The sequence below is a fragment of the Bubalus bubalis genome, chromosome 12 (assembly GCF_019923935.1).
Source record: "Bubalus bubalis isolate 160015118507 breed Murrah chromosome 12, NDDB_SH_1, whole genome shotgun sequence".
NCBI lineage: Eukaryota > Metazoa > Chordata > Mammalia > Artiodactyla > Bovidae > Bubalus > Bubalus bubalis.
In genome coordinates this window covers 80,315,791-80,333,514 of record NC_059168.1, presented here as the reverse complement: position 1 = coordinate 80,333,514, position 17,724 = coordinate 80,315,791, and the positions used below count along the sequence as shown (strand labels likewise).

At 47.6% G+C, this 17,724-nt stretch overlaps 1 protein-coding gene across 4 annotated transcripts in view; it reads left to right on the top strand.

The window, feature by feature from the left end:
• Nucleotides 1-502: 502 nt before the first annotated feature.
• The window catches only part of KCNS3 (potassium voltage-gated channel modifier subfamily S member 3), a 46,974-nt gene continuing 29,752 nt past the window's right edge, over nucleotides 503-17,724 (top strand). The window contains exon 1 of one of the 4 annotated variants that reach the window (XM_006051889.4): nucleotides 503-880. The gene's annotated coding sequence lies outside the window, so the exon portion shown is untranslated. Of the gene's footprint in view, nucleotides 881-1,496; nucleotides 1,631-7,004; nucleotides 8,170-17,724 lie in introns of those variants that run through there. The other 3 variants (XM_006051888.4, XM_045162301.1, XM_044926220.2) reach the window with 3 other exon arrangements.

Below are 17,724 nucleotides of genomic sequence, written 5' to 3'. Positions count from 1 at the left end.
AAGAGATGGGGCAGCCTAGAGGGTTCAAAGAGTGATGGGATCAGGGTCAGAGAGCTCCCCCCCAAAACATCTGTTCTCCAGTCATCTGCATGCCCATCTTGCCTTCCTTGAATCCAGCATCCTTTCCTTGCCAAATGAAAATGCTGGAGGCTGAGAGCAGACGACTTTCTCTTCTCCTCCGCCATTCCTGCTGGCCACCATCCTCTCCTCTAGCCAAACCGCCCTGTAAGGTTCAGGTTTGACCTCCTTCTAGAAGCCTACCAGACTTTGTAAGTATTGCTCCCTTATCTGACTCCCACTGTGGGCTTTGATCAAAAATGACGAGAAAAACCCCAAAGACACCATGGGGGTACTTCGGTGAGGTCAGAGAAAGTGTCTTTCACTCTTTATTCACACCCATTTGCCCTCATCCCCTCCCGAGGGCCTGGCTCAATGCCTGGAACTTAACTATGTGTGTGTGGTCTTGCTAGGTGCTGGTCTGGGACAAGTGATGGGAGAGAGGGTGCTGGGTTGCGGGTGGTTGGCAGACTGCGAGATATGGGGCGGGAATCCGAGGAACACTGGGCGCCTACAGCTCGGAGCAGCTGGCTCCGAAGAATTATTGCAAGTCTGCACAACTTAAAAATCTGCAGTTTGGGGGCGGGAGGGGGAGCGCGGGGGTGGGTCCCCGAGCGTCCCATTTCGCCTCCGGGCGGTTCGCTGAGCGTCCTAGCTCAGTGCGGAGGTGCGGGCGGGGCCTTCTGGACCACACGCCGCCCTCGCCGGGGTTCTAGGTTTGTTCCGAGGCATCTCCTTCCGAACCCCTCGACCATCCTTCGAGAAGGGGGCTGACTCGTCTTCTTTCCGCTCAGTGCACACGTCCGCCAGCTCTTCTGACTTGGTAAGTGGAGAAACGGAGCGTGTAAAACAATCTTGAAGACACTGTGCACGAGTCTTAAGGCAGCGGGGCTGGTGGTAAACAGGCAGGACCTGGGGCTGCTTCCTTCGCACTTGTTTTAAAACAAGTTGGGGGCCGCAGTCTTTGGGAAGAAAATTCTGGCAAATTCGCAGAGCTTTGCTTGCGGGCGGAGAGGCGTTGCGGGGGCCGCCGGGGCCGCAGAGGAGGTCACCGGTCTCCCGCAGGGTCAAGGTGCACTCATCCCCGGAGGGCGCGCAGGTGGGAGGCGCGGGGCGCGCTCCTGCTGCTCCCGCCTGGACCCGGCGCGCCGCCCCGGGGGTGACTCTGCACTTGGGTCCGGGCGGGGGCGCGCGTCCCGCGGGGCCGCCTCTCGGTCCATCCAACAGTCCGCTCGTCGCGCGGCCTGAGTCCCGCAGCCGGCGATCGCCAGCGGTACCGCGCCGCGCCCTGGGCCCGGAGCGCCGACTGTGAGCCTGAAGCCAGGCGGCGAGCGGAGCTGCGACCAATGGGGTGGCGGCCGAGCGGGGGGCCCCGCCCCGCCCCGCCCCGCCGGCGGCTCCCGGGCGCCGCGCTCCTGCCCGACTGGACGGACAGACCGACCGACGCGGGCCACCGGGCTCTCCTCGCCGCCGGCGCGGCGGGCGCGGGGCCGCGCGGGGACGCCTGATCTCTGCAGCGCGGGCGGGTGGCCGCGCGGAGCGGAACCAGCCAAAGGCGCCGGGACGCCTGCAGGTACATGCTTGTGTCCCCTCCTCCCCGCGCGCTCCGGAGACTTCTCCGTGCGACCCTGCAACTTTCCCCATCATCCCGCCGTGGCCCAGGTCACGAGTGCACGACCCCCGCAAACCTACACCTGCAGGGGACTTGGAGTCCTGCCGGGCGCGCCTGTCTCCGGCGCGCTCCATCCTCCGGTCCCCGGAGCCCGTCGTCGCTGGAGCCCTAAGGATCCGCCTGTTGCGCGAGCCGCCGGCAGCCTAGACAGTGTCTGGGTCCCTTGGAAAGCCGCAGGGAGGGTGTCTAGAATCCATTCTTGGGCGCCGGGTGGGGGACGGATGGAGACGGGAGAATCGAGGAGCGGCTGAAAGGCTGCACTTCGCGGAGGGGCAGCCCTGGGGCGTTTCCTTAGCCTGGAAGCCGTTCCTTCTCTTCCTAGAGAAGAGGAGGAGGTGCTTTCCGGACGGCCGTAAGTGCTTCCCTGGCCGCCTGCTCCGCCTTCTTCCCTGTCACTCTTCCCTCCCCTTTGCCCCGCAGCAGTGCAGGGCGCCCCGCGACAGTTGCTGGGATGAGCGCACCCCGGGCGCAGGGTGCTGGCTTCGGTGCCGCGCTGCGCCCGGGGACCGCCGGCGCGCTCCGGCTAGGAGCCGCTTGGGGCTGGCAGGGCCCGGCCCGTGTCAGGTCGCCCGCCGAACGTGCGTCTGGATCAGTGGTCGTGATGGGAGTGGGTACTTCGGGGTCGCAAACTTCCATTTCCCGCGCTCGGCTGCTTGGTTGCCCGACTTCTCGAGGTGAATCGGCTGGCGAGCCAGCCAGATCTGCTGGCAGTGGGCCGCGGCGAGCCGGGCTGGGCGCCTTTCGCATTGCAGGGATCATTTTGAACAACCTCTCCCCCCCCCCTCCCCACGCACCCCCGCCCCCCCCCCCCCCAACCCCGCGCGCTTCTCCTGCTCTGCCTCTTGTGGTCTCTTTTGGGAAAGGAGCACCCTTTGCGCCATTGGTGTCTGAGCGTCTCGGCTAGGGACCCTGAGACGGTAGCCTAGCTTTGGGAACCCAGGACAGGGGTGGAGGGCAACAGAGAAGCACCTCTACACGCCAGAATGACCCTAGAAGTCCTGGTTTGAGGCTGGGGCGTGGAGGGGGTGTTTCTCATCGCCCTCTGACTTGATTTTTGTCTTTCACCTCACACGCCCCCAGAGTAGGGCAGGTGAGAAAAACCAGATCAGAAACCTTCCCATCCCTTTTCATGTATTTGCTTAAGGGATTTGCATAAGCATTCACTTAGAACTGGGTAAGTTACCCCTTTTTGCTCCCCTTTCTGACTACTTGCAAATACCTGCCCAGGTAAACAGAATGCAAGCATTTTCCTGAGCACCTGCCCTCTTGCTAAAGGCAGATGCACTAGTCCTTCTCTCTGCACATGTCTCAGGCTGAGAGAGGGTGGCATTGATTCTGTGGTTGAACTTGCTGTACTAGGTAGGTCTCACTCTTTACCCGGGTGGTAAACTGCTTAAGGACATTGATTCACTCAGTATGTGTTTACAACCAGACCACGGGGGTTGGACCAGGCCTTGGTCATATGCAGTAAGGTGAAGTTTCTGCTCCCAGTTTTGTTGTTGTTTTTTTTTTTTTTTTTTCATTTCTCGCCAGATTCCTTTCTTCTCCTGTTCTAATATTAAATTAGTCATTTCAAAACTAGGAATGATTAGTATTGGGGTAGGGAGAAGATGGTCATGAAGTACTCAGAAACTCGGAATCCAGAGCTTGCTGTGAATATTTTAAGGAGACTTGCAGAATCTGTTTTGCCTCTGTCTTGTGTCTGAGCCATCATTACCTGGAAAATCAGCCTGAACAAGAAAAGCCCTTAATAAATGCAGCAAAGCTAAGGTTTTCCTGGTCGAGTATGTGAGAGCAAATGGGGAGGTTGGAAGCAATCTTCGTTCTGTTCAGAAGTATTAAAATATTAAAAAGCCAACGCTCTGACACTTGAGCTTGTCAGCAAAGCACCAGCTAAGTTTTTTCTTCTTCCTTATTACTTTAAAGAAAGAGAGGGAAGAGTGGGCACTTCAGCCACCGCTTGTGTGTTCAGTGAATTTTGCCGGTCACTGTCATCCTTCAGAGACTGCCTCCCTGTTCTACCAGAGTTCTCCATCTGCCCTGTGTCTGGCGTTTGGGGCTGGGATGTGTGTCAGCTCCAAGAGAGCAGGCATCACAAGGGTTTTCCTCCTCCTCTTTTTTTTTTTTTTTTGGCCATGCCTCGAGGCATGCGGGATCTTCATTCTCCAGTTCCCCAGATTAGGGATGGAACCCAGGCCCGCTGCAGTGAAAGTGTGGAGTCTTAACCACTCGACTGCCAGAGAAGTCCTCTTCTTTATCCTCCTGCAATGTGGGAGACCTGGGTTTGATCCCTAGGTTGGGAAGATCCCCTGGAAAAGGGAAAGGCTACCCACTCCAGTATTCTGGCCTGGACAATTCCCTGGACTGTATAGTCCATGGGGTCACAGAGAATCGGACACGACTGAGCGACATTCACTTTTTATCACAATATCTATCTATATAAACAATAGCATTATGGGCTGGATACCATATGCCAGCTACTCTGCTTGGCACTTTTCCAGGCATTATCTCATTTAATCCTCAAAACACTCCCATTGGGAAGTGAGGCTTCCTTTCTTGGTCATAGTGTTTCTGTGGGAGCCAGCAATACATGGAGCCCATGCAGGGCCCTCTGAGCTGATGGGAGACCGCAGGATGGGGCTGGACCCAAGGTCTCACTAGCAGGCAAGAACAGCTATCCAGGGGGGTTGGAGGCAGAGGGAAGGGTGGGCGTGCTTACAGTCCCTGCTGATCAGGTGTCAAGAAGGTAGATCTGCCCAAGTACCACTTGTGTGAAAAACCTACTAAGACTGGGGGCCTGATTTCTACCTGCTCATGGCTCCTAGACTTACTTTGCTTCTCATTTAGCTGTGAAGATCTTGCTGCTGGACATTATTGTTACCCTAAATGAGGCACTATGTTGAAAGCTCTTGATGCATTAACTCATTTCATCCTGATGACAACCTTAGGAGATAGGCTGTTTTAACACCCCATTTTTTATGTTATTGGCTTAAAACAACAGAAAAAAATATTCTTCTACAGTTCTGGAGGCTAGCAGACCCAAATCAAGTTTGCCCACAGGCAAGGGGAAAGACTGTTCTTGTCCTAGTCCAGTTTTGGGTGGCTCCAGGCATCCCTTGGCTTATTGCTACATAACTCTGATCTCTGCCCCCATGAATCACCCTATTGTAGATGAGAAAAAAGAGACAACTGAGTATCATGTGCAAAGTCACATAATGAAGATGATGGGAAGCTAGAATTCTGTCCCTTGCAGTCTGGCTGTGGAGCTGGAGCCACTGCTCGATTCCTTTTTGTGTATCCCTGTAGCCCTGACCCTGTGCCCTGCGCTTAGTAGGACTCAGGCTGGGCTTGTTTGATGGTGACCTTGAGAGGTGGCTTGCTGTTACGAAGCAACTTTTTGGTTGCTTCTCCCCTTGAAACTCCCCATCTCCCCATCCCCATTCTCCCCATCTCCCCTTGAAAAGAAACTTGAAAACTATGCTAGAAAAATATTCTTTTTTCTTTGGCCAATATTATCCTCTCTCCAGTGGAACTCTGCCCAGCTGGTTGGGAAAAAGGGAAACAGACCATAAAGGTCATGGGGTAGGTAAACATTATGGTTATTTCCAGAAAGGATGTTTATTATCAGTGAGAAATCCAGGAAAATCACAGGACAGTGCACTTTCTGTCAAATCCATTAAAAAAACCAGCCAGTAACCAACTCACAAAAAATTATTGTGTGATTACCTGATGCTGGAAAAGATTGAAGGCAAAAGGAGAAGCGAACAGCAGAGGGTGAGATGGTGAGATAGCATCACTGACTCAATGAATGTGAATTTGATCAAACTATCTCTGTGAGATAGTGGAGGACGGAGGAGCATGGCAAGCTACAGTCCATTGGTTCACAAAGAATCACTAAGTACATAACTTAGTGACTAAACAACAACCACCACCACCTTGTGTCCAGTACTGCAGGCACTAAGGACAGGCAGAATCTAAGATACATTCTGCAAGCTTGAACTTACAGCGGACTTGGAGACTCAAGATTAGCACGCATAAGACAGAACCACACAAGATGCTAAATATGAGTCCTGATAAAAATCACACGTTGTCATCTTTGTCTAGCCTATTGCAGTTTGCAGAAACCTCACAAGGTTATCTCATTTCAGTTCTCACAGTAATCAAGTACAATAAGTGACAGGCTGAGGGGAGGTTAGGAAGTCCAAGTTGCAGATGAAAAAAATAAGGCAAAGTGAGTGAGACTTGGATTTGGCCATTTCTAGGAAATGGCATCCCAGTCCAGTATTCTTGCCCGGGAAATCTCATGGACAGAGAAGCCTGGAAGGCTACAGCCCATGGGGCTGCAAAGAATTGGACATTCCTGAGCTAGCAACACACACAGGAGTCTTCTGACTCCAGGTCCATCATTTTTGTGTCTCACAAGGAGAGCACTGGATGGGGAGGGTCCTTGGAGGTGGTGGAATTTGAATTTCATCCTGAAGCTGGATTTTGGCTGTTACTCTTGGCTAGCTAGAATGCTTAGTTGGGGCAGGGGAGAAGAAGAAAGTACCTTTTACTGTTTTATTTTTGCATTCAGTGACCTGGTAGGTGAAACTTGGAGAGAAATCACAATTGTGATGAACACAACAAAAATATTTGGAGTGTGCAGTCAAATGTAGAAGCTGATTTAGAAAAAGTCCATCCTTATCTTCCTTCATCATTTCTTAAGATCAGCCTTTGCAACTTTGTGACATACATCTATGGGCTATAAAAGTTAACTCCTCTTGCTAAGCTCTAAGTAATTCCTAGATTAGTTTGTAGTATTTTTTTGTTTGCAGACAAGGGGGTCTTGCTCTCTTTGGGATCCTGCAGAGCCTTGCATGATGTTTGTTATTTTTTTCAAAAGTTTTCCCAGCACATTTCTGTTTACATCCTATTGGCTAGAATTGTGTAAGAGGCAGAGAAAGAAAGCAGATTTTTATTAAAAAATTAAATATAATTATTAAGCTTTTTAATTGTTGTATAGTTGATTAACAATGTTGTGTTAGTTTCAGGTGTACAGCAAAGTGATTCCGTTATACATATATATGTATCTATTCTTTTTTAAAAAATTCTTTTCCCGTTTAGGTTGCTACATAATATTGAGCAAAGTTCCTTCCTGCACCATGGTTTGTTTGGAGTAGATACCTTATAAAATTGTCTTTAATTGCACACGTGTTGGATGATAATGACCCAAGACCTCCTTTTAGCCAGTAACACTATAGATAAGCAATTCGCTCCAGTGTTCTTGCCTGGAGAATCTCATGGACAGAGCAGCCCGGTGGGCTACAGTCCGTGGGATCCCAAAGAGTTGGAAACAACTGAAGTGACTTAGCATTATAGCTAAGCAGTTAGTCCTGATAGCAGCTGGCTTCAGTGTGCTTGCTGAAGTCCACAACAAATGAAGCATCCTGCTGATGTCCTGAGCAGATCACCTGAGCCAGCTGAGCACCCAGCAGATGCTCACCCACTTTGACTTAATGATTAGCTTCTGTGGTCGTGTATATATCCTCTTTACATATACAAATTGGCACAAGCATTTATTCAACAAGTATTTGAGTATCTACCCTGAGTTATGTACTAGGCTGGGGCTGGTGAGGAGACAGATGTTAAACAAATGAATGCAAACACTTAAGTAGTGGCAAGAGTTCTAAAGAATTGCATCTGGGAGAGTAGCAGGGATGGGGGTGCGGGTGCTCGTTTAGGTGGGGGAGCTGGGAAGACCTTACTGAGGAAGAGACTTTTCTTTGAGAGGTGAAGAGGAGTTTATTACATTGAAAAGGCAGAGAGAGAGAGATTTCCAGGCTGCGGAGAGTGTGAAGATTCTAAGACAGGAATAAACCTGGACAGTTGGAGGAACTCTAGGAGAATCGGCCAAGGTGCTGGGAGGAGTTCAGAGAGGAAGGCAGGGGCCAGGTCACGCTGTGCACTTAGGGCCAAGTTCAGGATCTCAAGAGCTTATCACCAGGGCTCTGGGGAGGAGTTCATGGATTTGTGGCAGGGAAGTGTCAGGAGCCAGTTTATGTTTCTAGAAGATCAGCCGTGAAGGCTGTGAAAATGAGAGTAGAGACGAAGAGATTGGAGAGGTTCTGGCATGGCCATTGGGAGGCTAGATAGAGGCATGTTGGAGAGGTGAGACCTCAAGCCAGCTGGGACTGAGTGAGAATGAGTACGGAGTGAGGAAGTGGAGATCCTACAGGTGTAGGCCAGTTATCTAAGGGAACAAACACAGGTGAGGGCAGGGGAGGTTTGGCGTCTACGTCTGTCCCTCTGTCCGTGTGGAAGGCGACTGTGGCCGAGGTTAGGGAGCTGAGACCAGCTCCTCGGTAAACCAACACACACCCATCTCTGAATGGGGAGTTATACAATACTAACACTTCTAGAAGATTAGACATTCCTTTGGCTTTGTCTCCAGTCGCTGAGTAAGTTTGAATGTGTTACTTGTCCTTCCCTGCTTTTTCTCCCCACAACCTGGCAATTTTATGATTAAAAAAATAGATGATCTTTCTACAAATATTCTTCTTCCATAGAGTCATTTAGATGTGTTAATTTGGATCATTTTTATAAATTGAATTAGGAGAACTATGAGTGGGTATGTGGGAACATGTGTGGTGAGATTCTAAGCATTTGGTCTTTGATGATCACCAGCAAGCTGCTTTCAAACTGACTTAAATGGAAAGACATCCGTGATCAGCGTGCTGCCGGGGAGATGCGGAGCCTCTCCCAAGATGTATGGGGGCGAGGCCTGATGGGGAGCGTCAGGCATGGCTAGAAGCCAGCTTTCTGCATCTCAGTGGAATCCTTCTTTACCGGGTCTTCCTCATCACATGGGACTGTTCCTCTGTACCCACGGGGATCCCGTTAAAAGATACAAGAGAGTGACATATGGTCTATCATCTGGGAACCCACGTGTAGCAGAATATGCTGGCCTGAAGATCAATAAGGAACATCACAGGGAGCCTGATGGAGTCTTGAAGAAATGATGGACTACCCAGTGACCAATCAATCGTTGAAGGGAAATGACAGCATAAACGGACCATGGAATTGAAAATTACTCCAAAGATCAGTGAAGAGGCATCTGCCTCTTGAAGGCTGCTTTCAGTAGTGCTGACTTATATCCTGACAAATCATTAGTGTGTTCAGATAAAAGAATGCCAGCAGACTAACATTTTGGGCTTGAACATGTTTGCATTTTTTTTTTTTTTTTTTGCTTTCATTCTTCTGTCATCTTGTTTGGCTTTCCTAAGTCCTGATTGGCCTGCCAAGGTGAACCTAAAATCATGTACTTGGGCTTCCCTAGTGGCTCAGATGGTAAAGACTCTGCCTGCAATGCAGGAGACCCCAGTTCCATTCCTGGGTTGGGAAGATCCTCTGGAGAAGGGAGGGGCTACCCATTCCTGTATTCTCTCATGGACAGAGGAGCCTGGTGGACTACAGTCCATGGGGTCGCAGAGTCGGACATAACTGAGTGGCTAACAGTTAACACTTACGGTTTACTTAAGATAACAAATTTATTGGCTAAAGAGATGGGAGAACTCCAGGGCTAAAGACTGTAGTTTGCATATTTTTTGAGGTCAATAAATCATACCTTCTGGATAGTGTTTTTCTTGTGGGTTCTTAAGATCCCAGTTTTCTAAGTGTGGTACCTTCATGAGGGGGTGTCATGAGAATCCACCTGCCAATGCAGGAGATGCGGGGTCGATTCCCTGGAGAAGGAAATGACAATCCATTCCAGTATTCTAGCCTGGAGAATTCCATGGACACAGGAGCCTGGTGGGCAACAGTTCACGGGGTCGCAGAGAGTAAGACACAACTGAGCGACTGAACAGCACCACCTCATGAGGACCCTGCCCACCCTCCTCCTATTGGTGATTAGCTCTTGCCTGGCTAAGATTTAGCCCTTTGGCTCTTTCAGGGTTGAACCTTCTTGGTGAAGCTTGTCTCCTCATCCCTAAATGTGTAAATACAAAGTGTCATCATGTAAAAGTGTTTATCTTTCTATCTTTGAGGAAGTATAAAAGGTATCAGTATCCTCATACCTTCTCATCACCTCCTGAAATCACACATCCTACGGTGTAGGCGCTCTGGATATGCAAAAATAGGAATCTCATGAAAGTTCATATGGTGCCTGAGAGCTTTACCTTTAAGCTGTTTCCCCAAGCTTCTGGATCTAATTAGAAATCAAATGTCAGCGTGGTGCCTCCTTTTGGTGATGAGCCCTGAATTCCCTTCTTCCAGCTCCTCCAGGCTTAAAATGTGGAAGCTGCAGCACACTTTGCCTTCTCATCTCATGTCTTTTATTCGGGGCTTTGAAGTAGAGAGTATCCAGTAGGATGTACAGTTATGTAAGGGGACCCTCACAGCTCCTGAGTTAGCTTTTAGTTGCTTTTTTACCAGTTGCTTCTCTCACCCACATCAGCAGGTAAGAGCACAACAGCAAACCCTTCATTTATAAGTTAGTATCAGCAACTTGGAAATAATCCCCACTTAAATGCTATTTCTGTTGCAGGGCGGGGCAGTGTTCCCTCCCTGTTATTTTTTGTTTGTTTGTTTGTTTGTTTTTTAAATTTTATTTTATTTTTAAACTTTACATAACTGTATTAGTTTTGCCAAATATCAAAATGAATCCGCCACAGGTATCCATGTGTTCCCCTCCCTGTTATTTGACCTGAGGTCAAACTATGGTGGAGCTAAGGAAGATAATGGGGACCTCCTTCAAAAGTTCCCATGCACACACGGCTGCACTCAGGGCCCCCGACCCTGCACCAGGCCACCACCCACCCATGCCTCTGCCTTAGACTCCTGGACACTCACGGGGAAGTCTGGGCCAGTCTCTCATGGGGTCACTGCTCCTTTCTCTGGGTTCTGGTGCCCCCAAGGTTCTATTTGTACCCTCCAAGAGTCTGTTTCCCCAGTCCTGTGTAAGTTCTGGTGGCTCTATGGTGGGTTAATGGCAATCTCCTCCAAGAGGGCTTATCCCATACTCAGGTCTACTGCACCCAAAGCCCCTATCCCCACAGCAGTCCACTGCTGACCTGTACCTCTTCAGGAGACACCCAAACAAACAAACAAAATAACAGTTCTGTTTCAGTCTCTGTGGAAGCTGGAATCAAGATTGCCAGGAGAAATATCAATAGCCTCACATATGCAGATAACACTACCCTTATGGCAAGAAAGTGAAGAAGAACTAAAGAGTGTCTTGTGCTCAGTCGCTTCAGTCATGTCTGACTCTTGCGATCCCATGGACTGTAGCCCACTAGGCTCCTCTGTCCATGGGATTCTCCAGGCAAGAATACTGGAGTGTGTTACCATGCCCAGCTCCAGGGGATCTTCCTGACTCAGGGATCGAACCCAGATCTCTTAAGGCTCCTGCATTGCAGGCAGATTTTTTACTGCTGAGCCACCTGGGAAGCCCGTAGAGCCTCTTGATGAAAGTGAAAGAGGAGGAGAGTGAAAAAGTTGGCTTAAAACTCAACATTCAAAAAACAAAGATTATGGCATCTGGTCCCATCACTTCATGGCACATAGATGGGGAAACAGTGGAAACAGTGACAAACTTAATTTTTTTTTTGGTTTCCAAAATTTCTGCAGATGGTGACTGCAGCCATGAAATTAAAAGATGCTTGCTCCTTGGAAGAAAAGCTATGACCAACTTAGACAGCTTATTAAAAAGCAGAGACATTACTTTATCAACAAAGGTCCGTCTAGTCAAAGCTATGGTTTTTCCAGTAGTCACATATGGATGTGAGAGTTGGACTATAAAGAAAGCTGAGTGCCGAAGAATTGATGCTTTTGAACTGTGGTGCTGGAGAAGACTCTTGAGAGTCCCTTGAACTGCAAAGAAACCCAACCAGTCCATCCTAAAGGAAATCAGTCCTGAATATTCATTGGAAGGACTGATGCTGAAGCTGAAGGAAGCTCCAATACTTTGGCCGCCTGATGCAAAGAACTGATCATTTGAAAAGACCCTGGTGCTGGAAAAGATTGAAGGTGGGAGGAGAAGGGGATGACAGAGGTTGAGATGGTTGGATGGCATCACCAACTCAATGGACATGAGTCTGAGTAAACTCCAGGAGTTGGTGAAGGACAGGGAGGCCTGGAGTGCTGCAGTCCATGGGGTCGCAAAGAGTTGGACATGACTGAGCGACTGAACTGAACTGAAATGCTATTAGATGTTAGGGTAAAGTTTCAGAATGCCCCATGAAGGCAGAGTTAAATCATAAGGAGTGGAACTGGAGGTGGTTTTGAGCAGTGAACATCTGGGACTGTGTGGTGTAGATAGGAGGGGATAGAGTTGTCTCTCCTGCATACAGGGTCCTGCCCCACACACCCAACTACACAGATACACCCTACACATGCTAGAGGAGGAAGGGTCCCATTAGTGTGGGCTGATTAGCTGATTGGACAAAATAGACAGATCCACAAGAAGTACCGTATCGGGTAGAGAGTTCCAGTTTTAAGCATGAAAAGAATTCTAGAGTTTCAGATGGTGTTTGCATGTTGTTATGAATGCTTTTAATACCATTGAGCTGTATACTTCAGAATGGTTGAGAAGGTAAATTTTAGGTCATGTATATTTTACTACAATAAAAATTCAGAAAAAGAAATTGAGATTGCATTGCTGTGAAATTGCATTTTCAAATGTTTTGGTCTCAGGACCTGTATATGCTTAAAAGGTTTTGTTTTGTGAAAGTCACTTAGTCGTGTCAAACTCTTTGCAACCCCATGGACTATATAATCCATGGAATTCTTCAGGCTACAATACCAGGGAGGGTAGCTCTTCCCTTCTCCAGGGCAGCTTCCCAACCCAGGGATCAAATCTATGTCTCCCGCATTGCAGGCAGATTCTTTTCAAGCTGAGCCACCAGGGAAGCCCAAGAATACTGGAGTGGGTAGCCTATCCCTTTTCCAGGGGATTTTCTCAACCTGGGAGTTGAACTGGGGTCTCCTGCATTGCAGGCAGATTCTTTACCAACTTAGTTACCAGGTAATGTTTATATTAGAAATGAAAATACATTTCAAATTAATCATTAATCCATTTAAACTAACGATAATCTCATACCATGTTAACACAAATGGCATATTTTTATGAAAAATAACTATCTTTTTTTAAACAAAATGATTATAAGTGACATTGTTTTACACTTTTACAAATTTATTTGTCTAGGTTAATAGAACACAATGGAATGCTTAGATTTGCTTCTCTACTAAGTCTGTTATGTTCTCAAACAGACTGTATCCTCTAGAAAACTCCATAGGACACTTGGGAGAGAATGAGAAGGAAACAGGAAAATAACATCTTAGTTTATTATGAAAATAGTTTTGACCTCATGAGCCCTTTAAATAATCTTAGGAACCCCAGAGGTCCCTGATGACACTTTGAGAACTACTTGGCTGGCTTGTGTGCATGCTCAGCCATGTCTGACTCTTTGCAACCGCATGGACTGTATAGCCTGTCAGGCTTCTCTGTCTATGGGATTTTCCAGGCAAGAAGAATGGAGTGTGTTGCCATTTCCTCCTCCAAGGATCTTCTTGACCTAGGGATTGAACGCACATCTCCTGCATTGGCAGGTGGATTCTTTACCACTGAGCCATCGGGAGTCACTTGAGAACTACTGCTACAGAATAAATCCACAGCCAAATTAACTTTTGGTCATGTTATATGTTTTTGTCTCTTTTCATGTCATACTATCTAATTTTGGACCTTCACAATTCCCTGTATTGTTTATCTATGATTTCAGGTGAAAAAACTAGGTGGCTCCTGAAAAAGAGAAGTATCATATCATTCGTTGTTTTCAAGCATGCATTCCTATTTACTGTGGAGTGAGGACTTCTGCTTAGGTCAGGAAGAGAGTCTGCACTGGTCCAGAGATGATGCCAAAAGCCATCCCTGGGGCTCTGTCCATGTCACTGCTGTGCTTGCCAGAGCTTGGGGTCTCTCCTTTTCTTCCTTCCTGTTCTACCCCACCTTTTCTTCCTTATATGGAGAACTTTGAAACTCAGAGAGAAGTGAGCACCCTTAGGATGTAGACTGGAGAAAGGAGAGGTGTGCAAATTAATTTTAATAAGTCAAATTGAAAACTCTTTTTTAACTCAGGTTTTAATGAAACAGTAACAATAACAATTGATGAAAGCAACCACAGGATTGGAGACAGTATTTGTTCTAGCCATATCTGACAAAAGAAATTCTAGGGCATTTTAGGAATTTTTAATTTCTATGCTAGTCTACAGTTTGAATTTGCGAGAGGTATCTATGATCATAGGGCTTCCCTGGTGACTCAGACAGTAAAGAATGTGCTTGAAATGCAGTAGACCCAGTTTCAATCCCTGGGTTGGGAAGATCCCTTGCAGAAGGGAATGGCAACCCACACCAGGATTCTTGCCTGGAGAATTCCAAACTGGGGCTTCCCAGGTGGTGCTAGTGGTAAAGAACTCACGTGCCAATGCTGGAGATGTAAGATGCAGATTTGATCAGTGCATTGGGACAATCCCCTGGAGTAGGAATGGCAACCCACTATAGCATTCTTGCCTGGCGAATCCCATGGACAGATGAGTCTGGCAGGCTATAGTCCACAGGGTCACACAGAGTTGGACATGACTGAAGCGATTTAGCATGCACACATATGATCAAAGGGAAGAGTTTATAATCAAATATGGGGATCTCTATGTTATTGGCATTTTTGTTATTTGAGTGTTAAGTATTTTCTCAAGGGTTGGCAAATTTTTTCTATGGAGTGCAAGATAGTAGTGTTTTAGAATTTGAGGACCATTCATTTTTGGTTATATCTACAAATGGTCCTGACATGATATTTTGACTTACTGTTTTTCAACTTTATGATGGTGTGAAAGCGATACATGCTCAATGGAAACTATACTTTGAATTTTGAATTTTGTCATTTTTCTGGGCTTGGGATATGCCATTAGATTCTTTCTCCTGATGTTGGGCAGTGGGAGCCAGCTGCAGCTCCCACTCAGTCACGTGATTCTGACTCGCATCCCCTGGGGATCTCATTATTTTATAATTTATTTATATTGATAAAGTTTGGAGTGAGTCATAGTGGATAGTTCTGGGCAAAGCGTTAAAAAAAAAGTCCTCCCAGCTTGGTTTCCAGGAGCTGGATGTGGATATTTGTGAAGCATAAAAACATTTTTTCTCCCTTCCAAATAATGGATTAGATGTTACATAAACCATCATATTTAAAATGTTAAGTGAAACTTCTTTTTTCACTCCATGAAATAAATAGTCTCTGTGACAACTTACTACAGCAACAGACATTTGGCTGTCTCAGAGTTTTGTTGTAAATATGTTGAGGATTTATGATTTAGCAAAATCTGTGACTTCTAGCAGCAATAGATGCTTTTCTACAATCCTTTGGAAAGACCTTGATGTATCAGGGGCACAGAATAGGTAGAAATGATAGCTTGGTCAAACATTCTCATCCCACATCCTGGAGCCCACATACAGGGAAGACTGTATGGTGTGAAGGCACCCTCCGAGCAGGCTTCTCACTCTTGAGCAGGAGAATCCTTTTTTTTTTTTTTTTTACCGTTAGGTAGAACATTCATTTAGTCAGGATCCCACTAGACATCTCCCACTTGCCTGCTGATATCCCTGTGTGTTGGTGATATTGCTGAGAAGTACAGATCTGTAAGCACCGAGTATTGTGCCTGTGTAGCTAGAGATGTGTGCATGGATGTGTGGACACATCAACATGTGTGCAGTGCCTCAAAAGAGAGTGTCCTGGAAGAGATGACGCTGGAGCTCGTTTCTTGAAGACCAAACAGGAATTAACTGAAAAAGGAGGGAATCAAGGGGACAACTTCAGTGAGATTTGGGAAAGAGAGTGTACCCTATGGCTGGGGATGGGAAGGAATATGTTGCAGCCCAGGAAGAGGGGTTGGAAGTAGATGGGTGTAGACAGTGGTCAGAGATACAGGTGGGGATGTTCTGGCTTTGACATCTGTGGAAAGAAGTTTGAACTCTGTCGTGAACACACTGGGGAGCTACTGTAGGTTTATGGAAAGTATAGACACATTCTGACACGTAGTTTAGGAAAGTCTCTGGCTGCTTGTGGAGAGGGAAGGGGTGTTCGTGAGAGGTTGGGGTGAGATGATGTCACTGACTTGACTATGAGTAGGATTTGGGGCATTAGAGACCTCAGTCACCCACAGAGGTAATTTGACCTGATCCTTGAGACCTGAAATTCCTTAGATTTCTACAGTATTCATGTTGTTTTTAGTCGCTCAGTCCTGTCCCACTCTTTGTGACCCCATGGACTGTGGCCCACCAGGCTCCTCTGTCCATGGGATTTCCCAGGCAAGAATACTGGAGTGGGTTGTCATTTCCTCCTCCAGGGGATCTTCCTGCCCCAGGGATTGAACCCGAGTCTCCTGCATTGGCAGGTGGCTTCTTTACCACTGAGACACCAGGGAAGCACGTACATTATTCATACTCATATTTATATGTATAGTTCTAAGGTCGAGAGTGGAGAACTCTGTGGGAAAGTTGAATGGACTTTTCAGCCACACATCAGTTTCCTCTTCCTGCAGCCCTCTCATTTCCTTTGAGTAATTATTCCTCCCCGTCTGGTTGTTGTCTTGGTGGGATGGTGGTTGTTAAGAATGCCCCTGAGATTCCTTCTGCCCCAGTCCAGCCATGGGATGGACAGACAGTTCGCCCAGCCTGTCAGGCGTCTGTCAGTGGAGGGATGGTAGGATGGAGGAGCCTCCTGGTGTGTTCCTTGTTCTCCCTGGCCAGACCGCTTCTTCTGTCAGTTGTTTCTGTCTCCATGTCCTTCAGAAGGGCCCCGGCTCCTGTCTGTGGCCACGTGTGGCTCTTCAGGCTTCTCTTTGGCCCACAGAGCTTCAAAGAGCCTTCTGTTTGACACAGATGGGATTTATCAGTGAGCCAGCCCAGTTGCTGTTGTTTGTATCCAAAGAGCCCTTGGTGTTGTGAGAAGTGTCCAGAGGCCTCACTTCATACCTGAGCACGAAGACTAACCTCACAGCCTTTCCTACTGGTTTTGAAAGGGGAACAGGGCAAATGCAAGAAGGGTGTTGGCTGGAAGTGAGTGAGGGGTGTACTGAAAGAGACACAGGAGACTAAAGCTCTGCCGGTGAATTTTGCTGGCCTCTTATTGTTGCTGTGGGTGAACCTGATGCAGGTGTGTCTACCTTGGGGGCTGGCGTGGGGGTCAAAATAGCATCAAAGAGATGGGTCAGTCTCTGTGTACTTAGAATTCCAGGTCTTACTCAGCTGACACTCAGGGCTCTGGCAATGCTTAATGATAAAATGGAATAATAAGTATTTATATAGTGCTGTTCTTAGGTGGTGCAATGGTAAAGAATACACCTGTCAATGCAGGAGATGAAGGTTCGATCCCTGGGTGGGGAAGATCCCCTGGAGGAGGAAATGGCAGCCCACTCCAGTATTCTGGCCTGAAAAATCCCATGGACAGAAGGTACCTGGTGGGCTGCAGCCCATGGTGTCATGAAAGAGTCGGACATGACTGAGCATGCATGGCCTTGGTCTTAGATTAAGTTTTGGGCAGATTCAGACTCAAGCAGTGTGGATCCACAGTTTATCCTGAAGGCCAAGGGAGCCATCAGAGCATGTTAAGGTTGTGCATTTTATTTATTTATCTTTTTTCCTTTTTTTAAAAAAAGAATTAAATTGGAGGATAATTGCTTCACAATCTTGTGTTGGTTTCTGCTATATGACAACGTGAATCAGCCATAAGTGTACATGTGTCCCCTCCCTCTTGAACCCACTTCCTCCCATATCCCACCCCCTCTAGGTTGTCACAGAGCACCAGTTTGAGTTCCCTGTGTTATACAAGGCTGTGCCTTTTAGAAGGTAGCTTTAGCTTTGATGGAAGAATGAATTTGAGAGTAGAGACTGTGGACAGGCCTGGGTGGGGAGGACAGTCAGAAGTCTATTGAGTAAACCATGGAAAACACTGTGTGTCTGAATTGAA